Here is a 5,030-nt window from a genome sequence, read left to right as displayed (position 1 = left end):
TTTTACATTTACATTTTTGCTCAACTAAGATTAACCACATTTCAAGTGCTCAGTAACTACATTGTGGCCAGTGGTTACTGTAATGGATGGCAAAAATCTAACTCTTTATATTTCTGTTTTAAGGTTGCACTTGGCTCTTATTGGACTAGATAATTGGGGACTGTCTTAGTCTGTTTTCTGTTGCTATAAGAGAATAGCACAGACTGTGTAATTTGCAAGGCAAAGACATTTATTTAGCTCATGATTCTGGAGGCTGGGGAGTATAAGATCATGATGCCAGCATCTGGATGGAAGTGTCGTGTTTCGTGATAACATGACAGAAGACATCACATGGTGAGAAGGCAAAAACAAGAGAGCCAGTGAGAACTTGCTTTTATAACAAACAATAAAGAAACTACTTTCATGATAGCATTATGAATATGTTCATGAGGGCAAAGTCAACATTAATCCAATTATGAGGGCAGAGGGATTGAGTTTTTAACACATGAATGTTAGGGGAATCATTCAAATCATGACAGGAATTCATACTGGCACCTTAGTTCCAAAAGCAATCTGATACTTCAGGGTTTGTAAGTATTTTATCTCTTCCCCCTTAAGAACTGTCCTAATTGTCACTAATGTTTATTGACCTACATGGAGGTAAGCATCAACAGATGTATTTTTGTGAATTCAGTGCTATAGCTGAAATATAGAATAGGCCTTTTTTTTCTCTTCTGGCACAGTTAGCTGACATAAAGTATAGTTAAATCTTGACACCTGAAATCTTGAATATGCGGGTATTTGTTTCCCCTTTTATTATTTTCAATGTAGCAACTTCCAAAAATGTCTTGGAAATAATTGCAGCAAGCAGAATGGGAAAGGAAGGTGAACTAATTGCACCAGGCATTAAAAACTTGATACAAAATATTTTGAGAAAATAAAATATGGCTATTCAGACACTCTCTGTGAAGAAAATCTAATATTGGAAATATTTAATGGGAAGAGAAGTTTGCAGCATATAGATTAGACAAAGAGAGGTTTCCAATAAAACAACTTTACTCCTAGCTAAGGAAAAATGTTTTAATTCTGTAGCTGTGGGTAAAATTTTGGCTAAAAGAGATCTCTTAAGGTGTCAGCACTCAAAAATACTGTCACTACCATCTGTGATTGCCCTTTCTCCTCTGTTCATGGCTCTCTGGTCTTGAAAAAATGTCCCTTGAGAAAGTCTTAGCTGTTTGTCTACATCCAGTAATTCTGGGAGCAAAGGCTCTACATTTCAGTAATGAATTGCAAATCCCAAGGCACAACCTCGCCTCTTAGAGGGGTCTTCCAAGAGCGTTCCATCTAAAGGGCTTCCTTCTGGATTCTAGTAGTTTAACTTGCAGAGAAACATTCAGTAGACATTCAAATCAATAGCCCTAAAGTTCAAGATAAATGGAACAAGTTTAATATTATTGGACAGGGATTATTTCTGGAGACCACTTGTTATAGCATTCACTGCATATTGCCCAACAAACCACAGAGGAGGAGCAAGGGTCCAAGGTGCAAGGTGCTCTGGAATAACGGGCAGTGCTCAAGCATGTGCAAGGACATGACTCCCCACTTTGTTTGCCTCTTTCATAAATTGAGAAACAGTTATGTTCTTCTAAAGTCTCCCAACTATCTAAAATAGCTTGGAGACTCTGGGAACTGTATTTTGGCAACAGTTCAACAATACACAAAAGGAACAATAAATGAAGGTTCTAATTACTTCATCTAAATTGGGGTTTAAAGAAAGTGAGTTATAGATCAGATGATGGAATTTATCAAATGTGGAGTCCAGCTACAGACACTGCAAAATGAAATCAGGCAGAAGACCTAAAAATATTGAATAGCTGGAGCTTTTCCTCCAGTACTTCAAGACTGCATTCCTTTTTCCCATGATGCCCTGTTGATTTGCAATTTAAATTGTGGTATCTCTACCACATTTATCGCACCTATTGCTTATCCACATATAAATCTATTTTAGAGCTGAGCACTAAGTTAGAAAGATTTGTTATAAATGTCTTATTTTAATATTTTATGCATGTACTATAATTTGATTCAAAGTGCTGTTTGTCTAAAATACATAACGATGTGTGCTGTGATCGGGCTTCTGTTCTTCAGGAAATATATTTAAGGCAAAACAATTAACTCATCTGTGCATAACACTCTCAGAGTCTGCTCATGTTTGGAATCACTTTAATATATATTCATCTTCCATTCCCTCTTTTAGGAAATCTTGTTATAAACTGGGGTATGGGCATCTCACCTCTCCTAGGTATGCATGGGAATTCTATCTGATTTTTCCCTCAATTCCACTTTCAAAAAAAGGACATCCCCTTTGAAAGGAGTTCTGCATGTAGACATGTAATAAAAAGGATCAAGAATCTGAATGTAAAGAGAGAAACAAATATTTATTGAGCCCCTACTAATACAAGACACTGTCCTAGGGCCTTCAAATATTATCTCTGACCTAATCCTCATAAAAAAGCTCCAAGGTGGTTATTATAATCCCCATATTATAGATGGAGTCACTGAGGCTTGGGGAAGATACACAAATTACCCAAGGCCTTCTGTGGAGCTTCTTAGACTTCAAATCTTTGTTCTTTCCACATATCCTCCTCTCTCCAGTGTACTCTGTTTTAATATACTATAACTCAAATTAGGACCATTCAACATAAAAACTACATTTTGTGATCCATCACTCAGCTCTGTTTTCCAGCTCATTGAAAACATCCTCCAATGTCTGGTGAGTGACTAAAGAAACTGTACTTGTCATGTGATTCCTACAGTCGCCTGAAGATGATGAGTAAACATGGCTCTATTAAAAATAGTTCTGATGATACAAAATAAATAAATAAATAAATACAATGAAAAAGAAAAGAAAGAGATGAAAAGATAAAACCAGTCCATTTAAATCATTTGCATGCATTCATATACTGATGCAAAGATTGATCATGGAGCGGGGCTCGGTGGCTCAGCCTGTAATCCCGCGCCTTTGGGAGCCTGAGGTGAGTGGATTGCCTGAGCCTGCGGGTTCGAGACCCGCCTGGGCAGCAAGACCTCATCTCTACAATAAATCAAAAAATCAGCCGGGCGTGGTAGCGCATGCTTGTAATTCTGGCTACTCGGAAGGCTGAGGTGGAAGGATCGCTGGAGCCCAGCAGGTGAGGCTGCGGTGGCCGGCTGCACTCCAGTCTGGGCAACCGAGTGAGACTCCAACTCAAAAAAAAAAAAAAAGATTGATCTTGGAAAACATGGAATGAAAGGCAAATCTAACCTAAAATATTCAAGGTGTCCCTAAAATGAATTATATGAGCAAAACTAGGTAAGTTAAGGAAAGCCTTCCTTGACAGGTTAAATGACATTTTTATATAATCTCTCACTGTACCGAGTACCTTAGCCCTTGACACAATTGCAATTTTTTCTTTGTGGACTATTTGATTAATGTATTTTTTTCTGTAGATTATTTTTTTCTTTGTTCTCCTTTCTGTGGCACTCTTGGCCCCTAGCACAAAGTAGATACTTAGCAATCATTTCTTGAATGAATGAACAAATGAATGAAAGAGTTGTATTTTCTCACTGTTCATTTCACAGGAATTTACTACATGGTGGGATTTAGGTAAATAAAACCGAGGCTGCCTAATAAAGTCACATGCCTCTTTCGTGTCGTTTACTTCTCCTAGTCCTTGTCCTGTAGCCTGTTTTCTACCACAGCTTGAAGCCATCCTCAAGTCCCACCACCAGAGTGTGAAGTCTGAACCAATGATTCTGATTTACCCCAAGTAGGAAAGTACGGATGTAAGTGCACAGGTACAAAAGCAAGGAAGGATGAACTCTCAGGGCAGGGATAATACCACTGTCAACTTTCCTTTATTGGTTGCATGTTAAGTCTTGCCCTTCAAATGGAATAGTGGTTACTTAAGGACAAGATGATTATTCACATTCCCAGCTCTAAGTACAGGGTTTGCACACAGTAAAATCTCAACAAAGGGATCATTTGAACCAGATTCCTGAAGGAAATACTCAGAGGAGCCTGAAATCATTTAGTAGAAGAGGGCAGTGCAAGTTTTTCAAACCTTCAAGCCAAAATAGAATTAGCCTCAGCACCTCTATGGGAAGGTCTTGCCAGAGGACTTCTCAGTTTATCTTTTTCATACCTCCTGGCACGCAGATGAAGAGCCCGTGGCCCTGGCAGGAGAGACTCAAGTGCCGGCCATTTGCCAATGTCTGCATTCAGCTCAAACTCCTTTCCCTCCATCCGCACCATGATTGTTGGCAAGGGATTGTAGGATACCAGATTCATTGGTCTGAAAAGCCTTATGCTCACCAGTAAGGAAATGTATTTGCTCAGCCAAAAACCATGTGAATACTGACGTTTTTATCTTAATTGTTAGTTAATTTTCTTCAAACATGCATTTGCTAATACCTTTGGCAAGAGCTGGGGGTTTTTGCTGATTCAGTTGAATTCAGTGAGCAATATACTGAGTTCCTACTATGTGCAGAGCATGATGTTAAGTAGCAGCAGAGACAAAAGAACCAACTTAGTCGTGGTCTTCAAGGAGTTCGGAGTCTAATAGGAAAGGCAGAAATTACAGTGTGAAAATAGCTACAATACTTCTATTTGTCCTTTTTGGATTCCAGCATTTATAGAGTAGAATTTGTATCTGCCAAATAAATTGCTTAATATTAAGTTCATTGGCAATTCTAAAATGTCTATATAGGAGAGATTTAGGAACAAGAATTTGTTTGAAAAGGGCAGAAGAATTTGGAGTTGCAACTGCATAGATGAGTATGAAAAACTGAAAAATGAAAAAGTCGAACATTCACTTCAAAGACTCAGGAGGCATGTTGGAGATTTTGTGGGAAAAGGGGATAAGCCTTAGCACCAAATGGACACATGTTCAAGAAACCTTAATTCTACTTGCTCTTTATTTTTTTTCCTGGTAATCATCACAACCTACAATTACCTTATTTACTTATATTTACTTGATGTGTGTTCCTCACTAGAATGTCATCTCATGTGTGTG

The sequence above is a fragment of the Carlito syrichta genome, unplaced genomic scaffold, assembly GCF_000164805.1.
Source record: "Carlito syrichta isolate Samal-C Ts95f unplaced genomic scaffold, Tarsius_syrichta-2.0.1 Scaffold287682, whole genome shotgun sequence".
NCBI lineage: Eukaryota > Metazoa > Chordata > Mammalia > Primates > Tarsiidae > Carlito > Carlito syrichta.
The sequence above is the reverse complement of the archived record's forward strand: the minus strand, read 5'-3'. Positions refer to the sequence as shown.